The sequence below is a fragment of the Thermobia domestica genome, chromosome 11 (assembly GCF_964235325.1).
Source record: "Thermobia domestica chromosome 11, izTheDome1.hap1.1, whole genome shotgun sequence".
NCBI classification, from domain to species: domain Eukaryota; kingdom Metazoa; phylum Arthropoda; class Insecta; order Zygentoma; family Lepismatidae; genus Thermobia; species Thermobia domestica.
Genome location: NC_137464.1, coordinates 97,708,067 through 97,732,080, shown reverse-complemented (window position 1 = coordinate 97,732,080; position 24,014 = coordinate 97,708,067). Strand labels below are relative to the sequence as shown.

At 32.3% G+C, this 24,014-nt stretch overlaps 1 protein-coding gene, 1 long non-coding RNA gene and 3 pseudogenes across 3 annotated transcripts in view; 3 read left to right on the top strand and 2 right to left on the bottom strand.

Moving 5' to 3' along the window:
- The window catches only part of LOC145664306 (solute carrier family 12 member 7-like), a 394,685-nt gene that overhangs the window by 354,608 nt on the left and 16,063 nt on the right, over positions 1 to 24,014 (top strand). The window lies entirely within an intron of this gene.
- Positions 281 to 17,618, top strand: LOC145664304 (cytochrome b pseudogene; annotated as a pseudogene). The gene is made up of 2 exons (XR_014127351.1): positions 281 to 490; positions 15,565 to 17,618. The product of XR_014127351.1 is annotated as a cytochrome b pseudogene (transcript).
- Positions 4,922 to 20,880, bottom strand: LOC145664305 (uncharacterized). Its single transcript, XR_014127352.1, has 2 exons — positions 20,657 to 20,880; positions 4,922 to 5,582 (listed from the first exon to the last, which is right to left on the bottom strand). It is a non-coding gene; the product is annotated as an uncharacterized LOC145664305 (long non-coding RNA).
- Positions 8,923 to 10,769, top strand: LOC145664302 (cytochrome c oxidase subunit 2 pseudogene; annotated as a pseudogene).
- LOC145664301 (NADH-ubiquinone oxidoreductase chain 5 pseudogene) lies at positions 12,399 to 13,954 on the bottom strand (annotated as a pseudogene).

Sequence of the window (24,014 nt, the reverse complement as noted above, 5' to 3'; positions counted from 1 at the left end):
AGGCTGATAACCTCAACCCAAAATTAAAAATAGTGTAGGAATTAAAGAACCCTCAAAAAAAATATAAACAATCTAGAAGAAGAAAATCTCAAGTAAAGTAAAATAAGTAGCAATAAAACTAAACTAATAAAGCTTGCACTATAAAATGAACTTCTCAAAACACCTTCTCTAGCCATAATTATAAGAATAACAATTCAAATACTTAATAAAATCAATGAATAGCTCAAACTATCACTTCACAAATAGTAGCCTACCTCCAGGGAACCAACCCCATACTATTTCTTATTATAAATAAAAAACAAACTCCAATAAGACAAAACTGAACAACTCACCATAATTTAAAATTAAAACCTAAAGGTATCAAAAACAATATAAATATTAAATATTTTAGCATCGTAACACAACTAAAGAATTCAAATAATCACCCCCATGAGTTCGCACAATAGATACTAAAATTGATAGACCTAAACTACCCTCACAAACACTAAAGGTTAGAAACAATAAACAAAAATAATTTTCAACATACAGGCTACCTAAAGAATAAGATAGAAGTAAAAAACTTATCAGCACAATAAATTCAAGTCTTAATAAAACCATCAATAAATGCTTACGTTGAATAACAAAACAAGCTATTCCTAAAATAACTAGAAAACAAGAAAATAAAATAAATAATATTTTCATAAGCTTTTATAGTTTAATTAAAACGTTGGTCTTGTAAACCATTAATGAATAAGATTCTAAAAGCATCAAGAGAAAGTGCAAACCTATCTTTAGTCCCCAAAACTAATATTTTAATAAACTACCTCTTGAAATTAAAATAACCTGAATATTACTTATAATTTTAGTAGTTTTAAGATTCATTCTAATTCAAATATCTCACCCTCTCTCAATAGGACTAATGCTTATTATTAACACCATTACTACCTGCTTAATTATTTCAACCATAAGAGAATCCCCTTGATTTTCTTATATCCTATTTCTAGTTTTTTTAGGAGGTATATTAGTTTTATTTATTTATGTTACAAGACTGGCATCAAATGAAATATTTACTCTAACACCTAACCTTTTCTTACTAATTTCTTTAGTTCCACCCCTCTTAATCCTTATAATAATTATTGACCCTCTTATACTTCCAAATATAATTTCACTCCCAGACCCACAGCACTACACAACTAATTACCAAGAAATTCCCGGCATAAAATTTTATATAACATCAATCTTAATAAATACTATTATATTAGCAACATATCTATTTATTACACTAATTGCAGTAGTAAAGATCACTTCACTATATCAAGGCCCTCTTCGGCCCTCTAAGTCATATGTCAACACCAATTCGCTTACATCACCCTCTTTTTAAAATTGCTAACAACGCTTTGGTAGATCTTCCAGCTCCTATTAACATTTCATATTGATGAAATTTTGGCTCTCTTCTCGGCTTATGTTTAATCATTCAAATTGCTACCGGCCTATTTCTAGCAATACATTATGTATCAAGTATTGAATTAGCTTTCAACAGAGTAATTCACATCTGTCGAGATGTAAACTTTGGGTGGCTTTTACGTACTTTGCATGCTAATGGAGCATCTTTTTTCTTCATTTGTCTTTACTTACATGTTGGTCGAGGAATATACTATGGTTCTTACCTTTACCTTCATACCTGAAGAGTAGGAGTTGCCATTTTACTACTAGTGATAGCAACTGCTTTTGTCGGCTATGTCCTACCTTGAGGTCAAATATCTTTTTGAGGGGCGACAGTTATTACGAATCTATTATCAGCTATTCCTTATTTAGGAACAATATTAGTACAATGAATTTGAGGGGGATTTGCTGTAGATAACGCTACTTTAAATCGATTCTTTGCCTTCCATTTTCTCTTACCTTTCATTGTAGCCGCCATGTCCATGGTACACCTCCTATTTCTCCACCAAACAGGATCTAACAACCCTCTTGGCCTTAACAGAAATCAAGATAAAATTCCCTTCCATCCCTATTTTTCAACTAAGGACACTATTGGATTTTTAACAATAATAACAGCCCTAATATTACTTACCCTTTGAAATCCTTACATACTAGGAGACCCTGAAAATTTCACTCCCGCAAACCCATTAGTCACACCAGTACATATTCAACCAGAATGATACTTCCTATTTGCTTATGCCATTCTTCGTTCCATTCCTAATAAACTTGGAGGGGTTATTGCCTTAGTAATATCAATCCTCATTTTAATAATTATGCCATTTTTTCATACTAGAAAAATACGAGGACTACAATTTTACCCTATTAACCAAATTATATTCTGAATTATAGTTAGCACTGTAATCCTTTTAACTTGAATTGGGGCTCGGCCAGTTGAAGATCCTTACATTCTAACAGGCCAAATTCTTACAGTTATCTACTTCGCTTACTTCTTATTTGTTCCATATATCTCCTCCTTATGAGATTTCTTACTAAATAAAACTTAGTTCTTTGGCTGAGAATAAGCATATGTTTTGAAAACATACAACAGAGCAAAGCTCTAAGAACTTATTCTCAATTTAATACACTTAAATTAAAAGAGAAATAAAAAGAAGCTTTATGCCTCCTAGAAATAAAAGATAGTTAAGCGATAAAGGCAAAAAACACTTTCAAGCAAGGTATATTAATTTATCATACCGAAACCGTGGTAACGTCCCTCGTACCCAAATAAATCCAAAAGAAATAAATACTACCTTACAAAAAAATAAAACAGAAAAAATATCATATCCTAAAAACAAAACTCTAAATAAGGCTCTCATAAATAAAATACTAGCATATTCAGCTATAAAAATAAGAGCAAATCCTCCTGCTCTATACTCAATATTAAACCCAGAAACAAGTTCTGACTCACCTTCTGCAAAATCAAAAGGAGTGCGATTAGTTTCAGCTAAACAAGAAGCAAATCAAACTAACGCCAAAGGAAACGTGATTCATAAAAATCATAACTCTTCCTGATAATAACCAAAATTCAGCAATCTATATCTTTCAGCTAAAAATACAAAAGATAACAAAATTAAAGCCAAACTAACCTCATAAGAAATAGTTTGTGCTACTGCTCGGAGACCTCCTAACAAAGAATATGAAGAATTAGAAGATCAACCAGCAATTATTACGGTATACACGCCCATACTTGTACAGCATAAAAAGAATAATAAACCTAAAGAAAAAGTCAGTATAACACTTAAATAAGGAATTCTTAATCATACTAACAAGGATAAAAACAAACTAAAAACAGGAGCCAGATAATAAGGATAATAATTAGATATAGTAGGAAAAACCTGCTCCTTAGTAAACAGCTTAATTGCATCCGCAAAAGGTTGAGGTAAACCACAAATACCCACCTTATTAGGCCCCCGACGAATTTGAATATACCCTAAAACCTTTCGTTCTAATAAAGTTAGAAATGCAACTCCAATTAAAACACAAATAATCAAAATCAAATAAGAAACCACACCTATAACATAATCATAATACATTATTACCTCGACTCAATTCATCCATTATTAGATCCTAAATCTAATGCACTTATCTGCCAAAGTAATCCTCATTTACTTTTATTCCTCAAAAATAAATATTACTAGTACTTGGTCCTTTCGTACTAAAATACTATTATCAATAAAGGATAGAAACCGATCTGGCTCACGCCGATCTGAACTCAGATCATGTAAGATTTCAAAGGTCGAACAGACCTATACACTAAGCTTCTGCACCTAGATAAAATCTTAATCCAACATCGAGGTCGCAATCTCTCTTGTCGATATGAACTCTCAAAAAAAATTACGCTGTTATCCCTGAGGTAACTTAGTCTAACAATCATTAATAAAGGATCATAAAAATACTTAAAAGTAATTATATAAAAAAGAGTTTATTTTATCTTCTCGTCGCCCCAACGCAACAATTAAATAGCAAATTTATTCATTGTCAACTACAAAAATTACTATTTAAATATAAAGATCTACAGGGTCTTATCGTCCTTTTAAATTATTTAAGCCTTTTCACTCAAAAGTAAAATTCAATATTACGAATAAAGACAGTCTTCCACTCGTCCAACCTTTCATACAAGCCCACAATTAAAGGACTAATGATTATGCTACCTTCGCACGGTCAAGATACCGCGGCCGTTTAAAACCTCACTGGGCAGGTCAGACCTTTTATTTTAACAAAAGGACATGTTTTTGATAAACAGGCGGAGGAAATCTTTGCCGAATTCCTTTAATCATTCTCTCTAACATACTAATAACACCATTATAAATCGCCTTAATTAATTCAAAGCAAAAGTACAGTAATAAATTAAATGTAACAAAATATGATAAATAACTCAAATAAGTTATAACAAAATTACAAATGATGGCTACTTCTAAGCCCACATCTTTCATTTAATATAAAACCACATTATAAATAATACAAGTAAAGAGCAAATCCCCCTTACTATTACTCACGGCAAAACTACAAAAATTAAGTCTACAACAAGCCTAGCCGCGGCTGAATTAAATTCAATTCCTGCACAACCAGATATAATGGAAACCGAAAGGCATCTCACCACTAAAATAAAATTTACAAATAGTATGCTACCTATAATACCGTAATATTTTAGCTCTTTCCATTTCGGGAAATAATTATATAATAATATTATTTAGTGTTCCCCGATACAAAAGGTACAACATTTCATATCTTCTTTCCCTCAAATAAAATTTCACTTATTTAAACATTCCCTTACGGTACTAATTAACTATAATATCAACAAATTAACTCTATACCCTATACAATAACATCATTTAAAGTTGATTCACTTAATCTCAATATAAAAATTAAATACATAAATAAGTATATTCTTCAATCAAAATAATCTGAATTGCACAGAAACCTCCTCGATGTAAACGAATAGCTCAACTAACAAGCTCTATTTTGCTATCAATTCAATCTAGGCACACCTTCCGGTACACCCACTATGTTACGACTTATCTCACCTAAACAAATGAGAGCGACGGGCGATGTGTACATATTCTAGAGCCCTACTCATAATAGCAATATAACTAATATTACATTCAAATCCACCTTCATTTAAATAATTTCATAATAAAATTCGTATAAACATTCTATTGTAATCCATCTCCTCTTACCAATAAGCTGCACCTTGACCTGAAGTCTTCCTCAATAAAGATAATGAAGGTTATGACCTCTCCTTAATACCTTCAACTACGGCGGTATACAAACTGCCAACAATAGTAAGTAAAATATATCGTGGATTGTCGATTACGGGACAGATTCCTCTGAACAGTCTAAAATACCGTCAAATCCTTTGAGTTTCAAGAATATAACTACTATTACCCAGGTATTACATTTTACATTAAATAATAATAGGGTATCTAATCCTAGTTTAACAAATAATTTCATAGCTTCAAACATAGAATTCATTATTATTAAATAATAATTTCACCTAAAAATAAAAAGACAAAATCCTATAGCTCAAATTTATAACTACACCTTAACCGTCAATACTCTTCCCTTCGGCCCCCTCGTCTCACCGCGGCAGCTGGCACGAATTTCGCCGGGTCTTACTAAACCTTAACTGCTTCAAACACTAATTAATAAACAAAATCAAGTACTGCGACCAATTATACCTCATCATTTACCTTTAAGATAAATAATACTTACTTCTTATTCAAAAGATTACATGTACAACTAGATAGACAAGAGAAGAAAAGCCAGGATAATACTTTATTATTAACTTATAATGCTAAAACAAAAAATTATTATTTATGTATTTAATCCAATTGATAAAAATTAGTATTAATTAAAACCTGTCTCCCCCTTGTCTAGGATACAATTTTGTTTTTTTCCCCCCTCAAACAAAATTGTATCCTATACAAGTATATTTATTTTCTCCTCACACATATGCTGTAAAAAACTAGCATATTCTGGATACGTTAAGCTTATTAATATACCTTTAGCCGGTATCTCAGGTTAATTAAGAAGATTTAATAGATTTTCAAGTCTTAATTATTATTAATATATAATATTTCTAAATTTAATTATTATAACACAATACTCATCTATTTAAATTCTCGAATACTTCTATAAATAATTATTAAATAATAAGATGCCTGATTAAAGGATTATCGTGATAGGATAAATCAAGTATTTCAATATACTCTTATTACACCTAAAAGAATTAAACTTTCACCCTCGATATCAAAAATCAACGTGCATCGTACACTAAAGTGTAGAAAGATAAGCTAAGATAAGCTAGTGGGCTCATACCCCGCATATGAAGATTACTCTTCTTTTTCTAATGCTCACTAACCCTAAAACTCTTTTATTCTCTACAACGCTTGTGTTAGGAACTCTTATTTCCTTAACTTCTTCATCATGATTTGGTACTTGAATTGGTCTCGAAATTAATCTCCTATCATTCATCCCCCTAATTTCAAAGACCAACAATCAACGTCACACCGAATCTGCTTTAAAATACTTTTTAGTACAGGCCATTGCAAGATCCCTACTTTTAATAGCAATTATCCTACTTTACATGGGACTGCAAACTACATATTATTTAATCACTATTTCCTTACTCTTTAAAATAGGAGCAGCCCCCCTTCACTTCTGAATACCTGAAGTAATAGAGGCTATACTCTGAATAGACTGCATTATTTTAATAACATGACAAAAATTAGCACCCCTCGGCCTATTGTCCTACAGCTTAAATCCTACAAATCTAATCTATCTAACCTTAATCTTATCTCTAGTAGTAGGCTCAATCGGAGGTTTAAATCAAACATCACTACGCAAAATCATAGCATTTTCATCTATTAACCACACTGGTTGAATACTCATGGCCCTTCTGCTAAGTGACATAGCCTGATCTCTCTACTTCTTATTTTACGCCTTACTTTCAATAATAGCAGTCACCCTTTTTGCAATAAACAAAATATTTCATATTAATCAAACTTTCTCTAATAAAATCATTGTGACAACAAAATTAGCTATCTTTACTAGCCTTTTATCCTTGGGGGGTCTTCCGCCATTCTTAGGATTCTTACCTAAGTGAATCATCATTATAAAAACTGCCGAACAAATATCATTTATTATTCTCACCCTAATAGTAATAACAGCACTAATTACTCTTTTCTACTACATACGAATTGCTTATGCTGCTTTCATCATTAATCACTATAATCAAACATGAACATCTTTAATGAAAAAAAGTCTAGAAACATCAATTAGATCAATATTCATTATTATTTCACTAAGAGGCATAATTATTTTACCTTTAACTGTCAACATCCTTTAAACAAAGACTTTAAGTTAAAAAAACTAATGGCCTTCAAAGCTATAAATAAAAGGCAACCTTTTAGGTCTTAGTATATATTAACTACTACTCCGGAATTGCAGTCCGACATCATAAATATTGACTATAAAACCTAATAGGAGGTTTATTAACCATAAATAGATTTACAATCTACCACCTAATACTTCGGCCATCCTATTTAATTTTACTTGCAACGATGATTATTTTCTACAAATCATAAAGATATTGGTACAATATACTTGATCTTTGGGGCTTAAGCAGGGATAGTAGGAACATCATTAAGTCTTCTTATTCGAGCAGAACTTGGCCGACCAGGTAGCTTAATTGGTGATGACCAAATCTATAACGTAATTGTTACTGCTCATGCTTTCATTATGATTTTCTTCATAGTTATGCCAATTATAATTGGAGGCTTTGGTAACTGACTAGTTCCTTTAATACTAGGAGCACCTGATATGGCATTCCCCCGCCTAAACAACATAAGATTCTGATTATTACCGCCTTCATTAACCCTACTATTAACAGGAAGAATTGTAGAGAGTGGTGCGGGAACCGGATGAACTGTATATCCCCCTCTTTCCAGTGCCATTGCCCACGCCGGAGCCTCCGTTGACCTTTCTATTTTCTCCCTCCATTTAGCTGGTGTATCCTCAATTCTCGGGGCTGTAAATTTTATTACAACCGTAATTAACATACGAACTCCTGGAATAACTTTAGAACGAATGCCATTATTCGTTTGATCTGTAGTAATTACTGCCGTACTACTTCTTCTATCTCTTCCTGTATTAGCAGGAGCTATTACAATACTCCTAACTGATCGAAATCTTAATACTTCCTTTTTTGATCCTTCAGGAGGGGGAGATCCAATTTTATATCAACACCTATTTTGATTCTTTGGTCATCCTGAAGTTTACATTTTAATTCTTCCAGGATTTGGTATAATTTCACATATTGTAACCCAAGAAAGTGGTAAAAAGGAAACATTTGGCGTTTTAGGAATAATTTATGCAAAACTGGCAATTGGATTCCTAGGATTTATTGTTTGGGCTCATCATATATTCACTGTTGGTATAGACGTTGATACTCGTGCTTATTTTACTGCTGCCACAATAATCATTGCTGTTCCTACAGGAATTAAGGTATTCAGATGAATTGCCACACTTCATGGAGCACAAATAACTTACTCACCCTCAATCTTATGAACTTTAGGCTTTATTTTCCTATTTACTGTTGGAGGCCTCACGGGAGTTGTATTAGCAAATTCATCCTTAGACATTGTTCTCCATGACACTTATTATGTAGTAGCACATTTTCATTATGTACTATCTATAGGTGCTGTATTTGCTATCATGGCAGGACTTATTCATTGATTCCCTCTATTCAGAGGAACAACAATAAATCCCACATGACTAAAAATTCAATTCCTAGTAATATTTATAGGAGTAAACATCACATTCTTTCCTCAACATTTCTTAGGTTTAAGTGGGATGCCTCGCCGGTATTCAATTATCCAGATGCCTACACTACATGAAATATAGTATCAAGTATTGGCTCATTCCTTTCCTTCGTCGCCGTACTAGTACTTGTAATTATTATGTGAGAAGCCTTTGCGAGAGCTCGACCAGTAGTCTTCTCAGACCAACAAACAACATCTTTAGAATGATTCCAAAACTTGCCACCAGCAGAGCATAGTTATGCAGAACTTCCCTTATTAACAAACTTCTAAGGTGGCAGATAAGTGCATTGGGCCTAAGCCCCAAACATAAGAATAAACATCTTCTTTAGAAATGGCCATTTGAAATCAACTAGGACTTCAAGATGCAGCGTCCCCTGTAATAGAACAAATAGTATTTTTTCATGATCATACAATACTCATTGTAACTATAATTACAGTCCTCGTAGGCTATTTACTAGCCTCTCTCCTACCAAATACATATATTAACCGTAATTTACTAGAAGGCCAAACCCTAGAAACCATTTGAACAATTTTGCCTGCTATTACACTAATCTTTATCGCCCTCCCATCTTTACGACTCCTATACTTACTAGACGAAATTCATCAGCCAGCAATTACTCTTAAAACAATCGGACACCAATGATACTGAAGTTATGAATATTCCGACTTCTCCTTAACAGAATTTGATTCTTACATAGTACCCATCAATGAAATAAGTCCTAATTCATTTCGTCTCCTAGATGTAGACAATCGCATCGTATTACCTATTAATATTGACATTCGTATTTTAATTACCGCTGCTGATGTTCTTCATTCATGGGCTATGCCTGCCTTTGGTATTAAAGCAGATGCCACTCCAGGACGTTTAAATCAAGTAGCAGCTAATATTACACGCACAGGCTTATTTTTCGGTCAATGTTCAGAAATTTGTGGTGCAAATCATAGTTTCATACCAATCGTTGTTGAGGCTTGCCCTCATTCAGTATTTATTAACTGAATAACAAAAATAATACAAGAACTTTCATTAGGTGGCTGAAAGTAAGCAATGGTCTCTTAAACCAAAAGATAGTAAAGTAACAATTACTCCTAATGGAAAAATTAGTTAAATTATAACGTAAGCATGTCAAGCTTAAATTACTACTTAATAGTATTTTTCTATTCCACAAATATCTCCCCTAAAATGACTCATCTTATTTATTATATTCTCCTTGTGCTACCTCTTATTTGCATCTATTATATACTTTAATTCAAATACACCTCATCCTTCCTTAGATAGCACTAACATTAAAAAAACAACCATAAACTGAAAGTGATAACAAATCTTTTTTCAACATTTGATCCCTCTACTTCAATTATAAACATATCATTTAATTGACTTAGAACAGTAATTGGACTTCTAATTATTCCAATCCCATTTTGATTCTTACCAGGACGGCCAAACATTTTATGAAACAAAATTACCCTAACTCTTCATAAGGAATTCAAAACTATTCTTGGTCCTGCTAGCCATCAAGGAAGAACCTTTCTATTCATTTCTTTATTCTCCTTCATTCTATTTAATAATTTTATAGGCCTATTCCCTTATGTATTTACCAGCTCTAGACATCTAACTCTTACATTAACTCTCGCCCTGCCCCTTTGAATAAGTTTTATAATCTACGGCTGAATTAACCACACTCAACATATATTTACACATCTCGTTCCTTCTGGAACTCCGGCCCCTCTCATACCCTTTATAGTATGCATTGAAATAATTAGTAACATCATTCGACCTGGAACCCTAGCTGTTCGATTAATAGCAAATATAATTGCAGGCCATTTCCTCTTAACCTTACTAGGTAATACAGGTCCTTCTTTGTCTCTTTCCATACTTTCATTACTAATAATTGGACAAATTACTCTCCTAATACTAGAATCTGCTGTCGCAGTAATTCAATCATATGTATTCGCCGTCCTAGTCACACTATATTCAAGAGAAGTTACTTATGTCAGCACCACAAAATCACCCTTACCACCTTGTTGACCAAAGTCCCTGACCACTTACTGGAGCTCTAGGGGCCTTAATTACAACCACAGGTCTCACTAAGTGATTTCATCAATATGACCCTTCCCTATTCTTCCTAGGGATACTAATTACATTATTAACCATAATTCAATGATGGCGGGATGTGACTCGAGAAGGAACATATCAAGGATTGCACACTATACAAGTTACATTAGGACTTCGATGGGGCATAATCCTATTTATTATTTCTGAGGTATTCTTTTTCGTTTCATTTTTTTTTTTGGGCCTTCTTTCATAGTAGATTAGCACCAACAGTAGAAATTGGATCTTTCTGACCCCCAACAGGCATCGTTCCATTCAACCCAATGCATATTCCCTTACTCAATACTGCAATTCTACTCGCCTCAGGAGTCACTGTAACATGAGCTCATCACAGACTAATAGAAGGTAATCACACTCAAGCCACTCAAGGTCTACTACTTACAATCCTCCTTGGCTTATATTTTACTGCACTACAAGCATACGAATATTATGAAGCCCCATTCACTATTGCAGACGCTGTTTACGGCTCAACATTCTTTATAGCAACAGGCTTCCACGGTCTTCACGTTATCATTGGTTCTACATTCCTAGCCACTTGTTTATTACGCCACCTCTTATCACACTTTTCTCCTACACACCATTTTGGATTTGAGGCTGCCGCCTGATACTGACATTTTGTAGATGTAGTATGACTATTCCTTTATATTTCTATTTATTGATGAGGAGGTTAGCCTATTTAATATATATAGTATATTTGACTTCCAATCAAAAAGATCATTTAAATGAAATAGGCAATTAATACAGTTCTAACAACTGGTCTATTAACTATCATTATTTCCCTAATCGTTATAGCCATTTCAACTCTTCTTTCCAAAAAAGTTATTAATGACCGAGAAAAAAATTCTCCCTTTGAGTGTGGATTTGACCCTAAATCATCAGCCCGAATTCCTTTCTCATTACGATTCTTCCTTATTGCTGTAATCTTCCTCATCTTTGATGTAGAAATTGCCCTTCTACTCCCAATAACAATTACTATTAACAACACTAATACATTATCCTGATCTCTCGTTAGATTAACATTCCTAGTAATTCTCTTAGTGGGCCTTTATCATGAGTGAAATCAAGGATCTCTAACATGAGCCGACTAATAAGATGGGATAATAGTTAAATATAATATTTGGTTTGCATCCAAAAGGTGTTGCTGTCAACTTATCTCATAAGTAGGAAGCAAACAATTGCACTCAGTTTCGACCTGAACCTTTGGTCTCTTTGACCCCTGCTTGTTAGTTGAAGCCAAAAAGAGGCATTTCACTGTTAATGATACTACTGGGTATTCCTATCGCCCCAACTAAGGAGATATGAATAATCAAGAAGAAGCTGCTAACTTTATCTTTAGCGGATTGTACCGTTAACATCTCTTAATATAAAATAATTATAGCCCCCTTAGTATAAATATTACATTACCTTTTCGGGGTAAAAAAGAGAGTGCTCTTCTCAGGGAGTATATTTAGGGAACATAATTCTTCTTAGTATCTTCAATACTATGCTTTCAATATAAGCTACCCAAATACACAAATATAAAGAAGCAAAGGAAAATTGTAAAGATTAAAAAAATTAATAAATACATTTTAAATAAATTATCCTGTGAATGTTGAATTAATATTGAACCGTCCTTAAAACTACTATACATCCCTTGAGCACCAAGACATTATCTCCACCCTTGATCAATGTTATTATAATATGCACCCCCTATATATAAAGGTAATTTAATAATATAATTTGTTGATAAATAAGGTAAAAATCACATGCTTCCTATTATTGTAGAACTAAAATAAAATTTCATACACACTAAAGACTGTCCAATAGAATAGCTTGATAATAAAATACCAACTCACAAACCTACTACACTCACAAGTAGAGCACCCATTTTTAGATGTAAAGGTAGAACAACACAATTAACACCAGGAAAAATTAGTCAACTCAATGTCGCACCTCCTAAAATTGCTATTACTACCAATCCTAATATTCCCTTACATATAACTCAACCTTCATTATCACTAATAGAATGAATATTAGCACCCCCAAAGCCCTTTCCCGTTAAATAAAATCTTAAACGTACTGAATAACATACAGTTAGGCCTGTAGAAAAAAACAATAAGAAAAAGCTGACTACATTAATTAAAGATAAAGAAGAAATTTCCAAAATTAAGTCCTTAGAATAAAATCCAGCTAAAAATGGCATCCCGCATAAAGCTAAATTAGCTACATTTAAACAAGATAAAGTGAGTGGTATCTGACTTACAAGTGCTCCTATTCTACGAATATCTTGTGTATCACCCACACCATGAATAATTGCTCCCGCACATAAAAAAAGTAATGCCTTAAATAAGGCATGTGTCAATAAGTGAAAAAAAGCTAATACAGGAAATCCTATAGACAAAATTATTATTATAAGACCAAGCTGGCTTAAAGTAGATAAAGCAATAATCTTCTTTAAGTCATATTCGTAATTAGCACCGATGCCGGCTATAAATATTGTCAATCCCGATAATAAAAGCAATACATCTCCTATATAGACACTCAATAAAACATCTCTAAAACGAATTAACAAATAAACTCCAGCAGTTACAAGTGTAGAAGAGTGAACTAATGCTGATACTGGTGTAGGAGCAGCTATTGCTGCTGGTAGTCAGGCAGAAAAAGGAATTTGTGCACTTTTCGTTATTGCTGCCAAAATAATCAAACTAGAAATAATTACTATCTCATTTTTATTTAAAACTCTATGCAAATAAAAGACATAATTTCAACTTCCATAATTTAATATTCAAGCAATAGCTAATAAAATTGCTACATCTCCAATACGATTAGAGAGGGCAGTCAACATACCTGCATTATAAGACCGCACATTTTCATAGTAAATTACTAAACAGTATGATACTAATCCTAGTCCATCCCAACCAAGTAGGATTCTAATTAAATTAGGGGAAACAATTAATAAAACTATTGAAAGAACAAATATTAATACGAGCATAATAAACCGATTAAGATATCTCTCGGATCCTATATATTGTTCACTGTAATAAATTACTATTCTAGAAATATAAAGTACAAATCTTATAAACATAAATGATATTCAGTCAAACAGAAGAGTTATAATAATTTTATTTCTATTAAAAGAAATAACTTCTCACTCAATAAATACACTATATCTATTGATTAAAAAACTCAAGCCTATTATGAATAAAAAAAACACTTATTCTATTTAAAAAGACAAATCTAGTCATACAAATTGAAAAAGGTCAAACCATGGCCTAAGGGCAACTAAACCTTCTTTAGTTCCACAAACTAAAATTTTATTCTAAACTACTCAAGCAGCTACAGTCATAAGAATCTCGGTCCTGCAAAAAAAATTAATAAATTTAAAGGTAATCAATGTAATATTAATAATAAATATTCTCGCACACTTCCTCCCCAACAAGAATATAAATTAGAATAAGGTATTCCATGTTGAGTATATGAATATAAATATAGTCTATAGGCAGCTCTAAAAAAAGAAAGCAAGGCTAACCCCAATATACTCAATCAAGATCAACCAACAATTCTATTTAACAAACTAATTTCTCCTAATAAATTTAATGTTGGTGGTGCAGCTATATTAGCAATTCTTAATAAAAATCATCACAACCCTAAACTCGGCATAAAAGACAGTATTCCACGATTAATTAACAGTCTTCGACTTCCTAGACGCTCATAAGAAATATTAGCAAGACAAAATAATCCTGAAGAACACAAACCGTGAGCAATTATTAATGTAAGAGCACCTCTAAATCCTCATAGTCCCATCGTTAATAAGCCTATCAATACTAAGCCTATATGAGCGACAGAAGAATAAGCAATTAAAGACTTTACATCAACTTGTCGTAAACATACCAATCTAACTGATCAAATACCCACAACTCTAATACCAAATCAAATTAAATTTATGCTTACAGCTACATTTTCTATAAAATACACAATACGCAATAATCCATATCCTCCTAGCTTCAATAAAACTCCCGCCAAAATTATTGAACCACTTACAGGTGCTTCAACATGTGCCTTAGGTAGTCAAAGATGAACCAGAAATATAGGTATTTTAATTAAAAAAGCAATAACTAAAGCAAAATATCACATATAATATGTAATCCCTAAATCTATTACACTTCTCATATTAATTATCAATAAACTACCCTTAATATATTCTAAATAGAAAATACCAATCAAAAGTGGAAGTGAAGCAAAAAGGGTATAAAATAATAAATATATCCCTGCCTGTACTCGTTCAGGCTGATAACCTCAACCCAAAATTAAAAATAGTGTAGGAATTAAAGAACCCTCAAAAAAAAATATAAACAATCTAGAAGAAGAAAATCTCAAGTAAAGTAAAATAAGTAGCAATAAAACTAAACTAATAAAGCTTGCACTATAAAATGAACTTCTCAAAACACCTTCTCTAGCCATAATTATAAGAATAACAATTCAAATACTTAATAAAATCAATGAATAGCTCAAACTATCACTTCACAAATAGTAGCCTACCTCCAGGGAACCAACCCCATACTATTTCTTATTATAAATAAAAAACAAACTCCAATAAGACAAAACTGAACAACTCACCATAATTTAAAATTAAAACCTAAAGGTATCAAAAACAATATAAATATTAAATATTTTAGCATCGTAACACAACTAAAGAATTCAAATAATCACCCCCATGAGTTCGCACAATAGATACTAAAATTGATAGACCTAAACTACCCTCACAAACACTAAAGGTTAGAAACAATAAACAAAAATAATTTTCAACATACAGGCTACCTAAAGAATAAGATAGAAGTAAAAAACTTATCAGCACAATAAATTCAAGTCTTAATAAAACCATCAATAAATGCTTACGTTGAATAACAAAACAAGCTATTCCTAAAATAACTAGAAAACAAGAAAATAAAATAAATAATATTTTCATAAGCTTTTATAGTTTAATTAAAACGTTGGTCTTGTAAACCATTAATGAATAAGATTCTAAAAGCATCAAGAGAAAGTGCAAACCTATCTTTAGTCCCCAAAACTAATATTTTAATAAACTACCTCTTGAAATTAAAATAACCTGAATATTACTTATAATTTTAGTAGTTTTAAGATTCATTCTAATTCAAATATCTCACCCTCTCTCAATAGGACTAATGCTTATTATTAACACCATTACTACCTGCTTAATTATTTCAACCATAAGAGAATCCCCTTGATTTTCTTATATCCTATTTCTAGTTTTTTTAGGAGGTATATTAGTTTTATTTATTTATGTTACAAGACTGGCATCAAATGAAATATTTACTCTAACACCTAACCTTTTCTTACTAATTTCTTTAGTTCCACCCCTCTTAATCCTTATAATAATTATTGACCCTCTTATACTTCCAAATATAATTTCACTCCCAGACCCACAGCACTACACAACTAATTACCAAGAAATTCCCGGCATAAAATTTTATATAACATCAATCTTAATAAATACTATTATATTAGCAACATATCTATTTATTACACTAATTGCAGTAGTAAAGATCACTTCACTATATCAAGGCCCTCTTCGGCCCTCTAAGTCATATGTCAACACCAATTCGCTTACATCACCCTCTTTTTAAAATTGCTAACAACGCTTTGGTAGATCTTCCAGCTCCTATTAACATTTCATATTGATGAAATTTTGGCTCTCTTCTCGGCTTATGTTTAATCATTCAAATTGCTACCGGCCTATTTCTAGCAATACATTATGTATCAAGTATTGAATTAGCTTTCAACAGAGTAATTCACATCTGTCGAGATGTAAACTTTGGGTGGCTTTTACGTACTTTGCATGCTAATGGAGCATCTTTTTTCTTCATTTGTCTTTACTTACATGTTGGTCGAGGAATATACTATGGTTCTTACCTTTACCTTCATACCTGAAGAGTAGGAGTTGCCATTTTACTACTAGTGATAGCAACTGCTTTTGTCGGCTATGTCCTACCTTGAGGTCAAATATCTTTTTGAGGGGCGACAGTTATTACGAATCTATTATCAGCTATTCCTTATTTAGGAACAATATTAGTACAATGAATTTGAGGGGGATTTGCTGTAGATAACGCTACTTTAAATCGATTCTTTGCCTTCCATTTTCTCTTACCTTTCATTGTAGCCGCCATGTCCATGGTACACCTCCTATTTCTCCACCAAACAGGATCTAACAACCCTCTTGGCCTTAACAGAAATCGAGATAAAATTCCCTTCCATCCCTATTTTTCAACTAAGGACACTATTGGATTTTTAACAATAATAACAGCCCTAATATTACTTACCCTTTGAAATCCTTACATACTAGGAGACCCTGAAAATTTCACTCCCGCAAACCCATTAGTCACACCAGTACATATTCAACCAGAATGATACTTCCTATTTGCTTATGCCATTCTTCGTTCCATTCCTAATAAACTTGGAGGGGTTATTGCCTTAGTAATATCAATCCTCATTTTAATAATTATGCCATTTTTTCATACTAGAAAAATACGAGGACTACAATTTTACCCTATTAACCAAATTATATTCTGAATTATAGTTAGCACTGTAATCCTTTTAACTTGAATTGGGGCTCGGCCAGTTGAAGATCCTTACATTCTAACAGGCCAAATTCTTACAGTTATCTACTTCGCTTACTTCTTATTTGTTCCATATATCTCCTCCTTATGAGATTTCTTACTAAATAAAACTTAGTTCTTTGGCTGAGAATAAGCATATGTTTTGAAAACATACAACAGAGCAAAGCTCTAAGAACTTATTCTCAATTTAATACACTTAAATTAAAAGAGAAATAAAAAGAAGCTTTATGCCTCCTAGAAATAAAAGATAGTTAAGCGATAAAGGCAAAAAACACTTTCAAGCAAGGTATATTAATTTATCATACCGAAACCGTGGTAACGTCCCTCGTACCCAAATAAATCCAAAAGAAATAAATACTACCTTACAAAAAAATAAAACAGAAAAAATATCATATCCTAAAAACAAAACTCTAAATAAGGCTCTCATAAATAAAATACTAGCATATTCAGCTATAAAAATAAGAGCAAATCCTCCTGCTCTATACTCAATATTAAACCCAGAAACAAGTTCTGACTCACCTTCTGCAAAATCAAAAGGAGTGCGATTAGTTTCAGCTAAACAAGAAGCAAATCAAACTAACGCCAAAGGAAACGTGATTCATAAAAATCATAACTCTTCCTGATAATAACCAAAATTCAGCAATCTATATCTTTCAGCTAAAAATACAAAAGATAACAAAATTAAAGCCAAACTAACCTCATAAGAAATAGTTTGTGCTACTGCTCGGAGACCTCCTAACAAAGAATATGAAGAATTAGAAGATCAACCAGCAATTATTACGGTATACACGCCCATACTTGTACAGCATAAAAAGAATAATAAACCTAAAGAAAAAGTCAGTATAACACTTAAATAAGGAATTCTTAATCATACTAACAAGGATAAAAACAAACTAAAAACAGGAGCCAGATAATAAGGATAATAATTAGATATAGTAGGAAAAACCTGCTCCTTAGTAAACAGCTTAATTGCATCCGCAAAAGGTTGAGGTAAACCACAAATACCCACCTTATTAGGCCCCCGACGAATTTGAATATACCCTAAAACCTTTCGTTCTAATAAAGTTAGAAATGCAACTCCAATTAAAACACAAATAATCAAAATCAAATAAGAAACCACACCTATAACATAATCATAATACATTATTACCTCGACTCAATTCATCCATTATTAGATCCTAAATCTAATGCACTTATCTGCCAAAGTAATCCTCATTTACTTTTATTCCTCAAAAATAAATATTACTAGTACTTGGTCCTTTCGTACTAAAATACTATTATCAATAAAGGATAGAAACCGATCTGGCTCACGCCGATCTGAACTCAGATCATGTAAGATTTCAAAGGTCGAACAGACCTATACACTAAGCTTCTGCACCTAGATAAAATCTTAATCCAACATCGAGGTCGCAATCTCTCTTGTCGATATGAACTCTCAAAAAAAATTACGCTGTTATCCCTGAGGTAACTTAGTCTAACAATCATTAATAAAGGATCATAAAAATACTTAAAAGTAATTATATAAAAAAGAGTTTATTTTATCTTCTCGTCGCCCCAACGCAACAATTAAATAGCAAATTTATTCATTGTCAACTACAAAAATTACTATTTAAATATAAAGATCTACAGGGTCTTATCGTCCTTTTAAATTATTTAAGCCTTTTCACTCAAAAGTAAAATTCAATATTACGAATAAAGACAGTCTTCCACTCGTCCAACCTTTCATACAAGCCCACAATTAAAGGACTAATGATTATGCTACCTTCGCACGGTCAAGATACCGCGGCCGTTTAAAACCTCACTGGGCAGGTCAGACCTTTTATTTTAACAAAAGGACATGTTTTTGATAAACAGGCGGAGGAAATCTTTGCCGAATTCCTTTAATCATTCTCTCTAACATACTAATAACACCATTATAAATCGCCTTAATTAATTCAAAGCAAAAGTACAGTAATAAATTAAATGTAACAAAATATGATAAATAACTCAAATAAGTTATAACAAAATTACAAATGATGGCTACTTCTAAGCCCACATCTTTCATTTAATATAAAACCACATTATAAATAATACAAGTAAAGAGCAAATCCCCCTTACTATTACTCACGGCAAAACTACAAAAATTAAGTCTACAACAAGCCTAGCCGCGGCTGAATTAAATTCAATTCCTGCACAACCAGATATAATGGAAACCGAAAGGCATCTCACCACTAAAATAAAATTTACAAATAGTATGCTACCTATAATACCGTAATATTTTAGCTCTTTCCATTTCGGGAAATAATTATATAATAATATTATTTAGTGTTCCCCGATACAAAAGGTACAACATTTCATATCTTCTTTCCCTCAAATAAAATTTCACTTATTTAAACATTCCCTTACGGTACTAATTAACTATAATATCAACAAATTAACTCTATACCCTATACAATAACATCATTTAAAGTTGATTCACTTAATCTCAATATAAAAATTAAATACATAAATAAGTATATTCTTCAATCAAAATAATCTGAATTGCACAGAAACCTCCTCGATGTAAACGAATAGCTCAACTAACAAGCTCTATTTTGCTATCAATTCAATCTAGGCACACCTTCCGGTACACCCACTATGTTACGACTTATCTCACCTAAACAAATGAGAGCGACGGGCGATGTGTACATATTCTAGAGCCCTACTCATAATAGCAATATAACTAATATTACATTCAAATCCACCTTCATTTAAATAATTTCATAATAAAATTCGTATAAACATTCTATTGTAATCCATCTCCTCTTACCAATAAGCTGCACCTTGACCTGAAGTCTTCCTCAATAAAGATAATGAAGGTTATGACCTCTCCTTAATACCTTCAACTACGGCGGTATACAAACTGCCAACAATAGTAAGTAAAATATATCGTGGATTGTCGATTACGGGACAGATTCCTCTGAACAGTCTAAAATACCGTCAAATCCTTTGAGTTTCAAGAATATAACTACTATTACCCAGGTATTACATTTTACATTAAATAATAATAGGGTATCTAATCCTAGTTTAACAAATAATTTCATAGCTTCAAACATAGAATTCATTATTATTAAATAATAATTTCACCTAAAAATAAAAAGACAAAATCCTATAGCTCAAATTTATAACTACACCTTAACCGTCAATACTCTTCCCTTCGGCCCCCTCGTCTCACCGCGGCAGCTGGCACGAATTTCGCCGGGTCTTACTAAACCTTAACTGCTTCAAACACTAATTAATAAACAAAATCAAGTACTGCGACCAATTATACCTCATCATTTACCTTTAAGATAAATAATACTTACTTCTTATTCAAAAGATTACATGTACAACTAGATAGACAAGAGAAGAAAAGCCAGGATAATACTTTATTATTAACTTATAATGCTAAAACAAAAAATTATTATTTATGTATTTAATCCAATTGATAAAAATTAGTATTAATTAAAACCTGTCTCCCCCTTGTCTAGGATACAATTTTGTTTTTTTCCCCCCTCAAACAAAATTGTATCCTATACAAGTATATTTATTTTCTCCTCACACATATGCTGTAAAAACTAGCATATTCTGGATACGTTAAGCTTATTAATATACCTTTAGCCGGTATCTCAGGTTAATTAAGAAGATTTAATAGATTTTCAAGTCTTAATTATTATTAATATATAATATTTCTAAATTTAATTATTATAACACAATACTCATCTATTTAAATTCTCGAATACTTCTATAAATAATTATTAAATAATAAGATGCCTGATTAAAGGATTATCGTGATAGGATAAATCAAGTATTTCAATATACTCTTATTATACCTAAAAGAATTAAACTTTCACCCTCGATATCAAAAATCAACGTGCATCGTACACTAAAGTGTAGAAAGATAAGCTAAGATAAGCTAGTGGGCTCATACCCCGCATATGAAGATTACTCTTCTTTTTCTAATGCTCACTAACCCTAAAACTCTTTTATTCTCTACAACGCTTGTGTTAGGAACTCTTATTTCCTTAACTTCTTCATCATGATTTGGTACTTGAATTGGTCTCGAAATTAATCTCCTATCATTCATCCCCCTAATTTCAAAGACCAACAATCAACGTCACACCGAATCTGCTTTAAAATACTTTTTAGTACAGGCCATTGCAAGATCCCTACTTTTAATAGCAATTATCCTACTTTACATGGGACTGCAAACTACATATTATTTAATCACTATTTCCTTACTCTTTAAAATAGGAGCAGCCCCCCTTCACTTCTGAATACCTGAAGTAATAGAGGCTATACTCTGAATAGACTGCATTATTTTAATAACATGACAAAAATTAGCACCCCTCGGCCTATTGTCCTACAGCTTAAATCCTACAAATCTAATCTATCTAACCTTAATCTTATCTCTAGTAGTAGGCTCAATCGGAGGTTTAAATCAAACATCACTACGCAAAATCATAGCATTTTCATCTATTAACCACACTGGTTGAATACTCATGGCCCTTCTGCTAAGTGACATAGCCTGATCTCTCTACTTCTTATTTTACGCCTTACTTTCAATAATAGCAGTCACCCTTTTTGCAATAAACAAAATATTTCATATTAATCAAACTTTCTCTAATAAAATCACTGTGACAACAAAATTAGCTATCTTTACTAGCCTTTTATCCTTGGGGGGTCTTCCGCCATTCTTAGGATTCTTACCTAAGTGAATCATCATTATAAAAACTGCCGAACAAATATCATTTATTATTCTCACCCTAATAGTAATAACAGCACTAATTACTCTTTTCTACTACATACGAATTGCTTATGCTGCTTTCATAATTAATCACTATAATCAAACATGAACATCTTTAATGAAAAAAAGTCTAGAAACATCAATTAGATCAATATTCATTATTATTTCACTAAGAGGCATAATTATTTTACCTACCTTTTGTCTTTAAAATGAGGTGTCTTGAAAGTAGTTCGTCTAGTTTATATTTCAATGTGCCATATTGAATTGTTTCTTTCGTGTGTATGTGTGTGTGTCTTTTTGTCTTTTCATATAAATGTTGTGTTTTGAGTATAAGCGGATTTAGAGGTTGTCTGCTGTGGGAGCGATTCTCCGGAGGTTTGGAATACCCCTCAGTGGAGAGAGGGGTCCGGGAGTTTGCCCACAGGAAATTGTTAATACAAAAACTCGATTTTTGAGCACTTTTATGTATAATTCTCTATAATACAATATAAGGAGATAGAAAGTTATTGGCGAGGGATCAAAGTCTCTTCATGCTTCCCCCCCCCCCCTTCCAGAAACTAAACTAAAGCTCTCCAATGGTTTTCAATCATTATGTAAATAGAAATGCAGTATTTTAGGCAACGTACCCTCACTGTATTTCAACATTTAGATAGCCGGTATGTCGAGTTAAAATCGTAATAAAACATACCGCCTCTGCTTTTTTTCCACTTCGAACACTGGTCAAGGTTAACCTTTTGGGTCAATAACGACCCAATTTGGATCAAGGGCCGATTTCACTATCTTACTAGGAAAGACCCTTTCAAATTCTTTGATAGAATTCTCGAAAACAAAGAAGTTTGTCTGAATAATAGTACGAATTGCTTTCTTTCAGTCGGCATTTAATTTCTTCGTCAATTGGTTTCGGTCTGTTAATGTTGATCCTAGATGTTTGAAAGTATCCGCTTTCTCGAAAATATTATTATTTGATATTTTAACGTATACATAATTTGCAGTATTACGGTCATGGCGAACTTCCATATATTTAGTTTTCCTTCTATTTATTTAAAATCTCTAGATTTCTTTCTATTGTTCTGATATCTTTCCCTATCATATTTACATCAATAGTATAACCCATAACCTGGTAAGTGCCATTTCTTATAGCGAATTCCAGAACAAACTCAGAACAATAATAGTGACAACGTATCTACTCATACATTATGTTGGAATATATTTAAACACAACTTACTTAATCTAACCAGCTTTTTTGGTATTCCAAAGTTGGTGAGAATGTTTCACTCCTAACAGAGTCGTAAAACTTTTTGAAATCAAAAAATAATTTATGTAGCGGACTATTGTATTCCTATTTCTTTTCTGTTATTCAACGAACCACTTAAATATCTGGTTGATAGTTGATTGATTTCGCCTGAATCCACACTGGTAAGCTCCAATAATTTCATCTATGTATGGGGTCAATCTTGCTAATAAAATGTTTAAGAGAATTTTGTAGGATGTTAACAGGAGAGAGAGGGTTGCCTCGATAATTATTAGAATCAGTTTTGTCGCCTTTGTTGTGAATTGGAACAATAATTGGTTGATTCCTACATACTGCAGTAAAAGTTGTAAGAGAGAGCAAGGAACTGTTTTTTTATATGTTTAAATGTCCAAAGAATATGTTTCATCGGTAGTCTTATCGCTCTCTATTCCAAACGGAAGTATACATTGTAATTGTTCTTTCTGTTTCAGTATTGGATTCGCCTAGTTTGGAAGTCTATTGTATTTCCTTTACG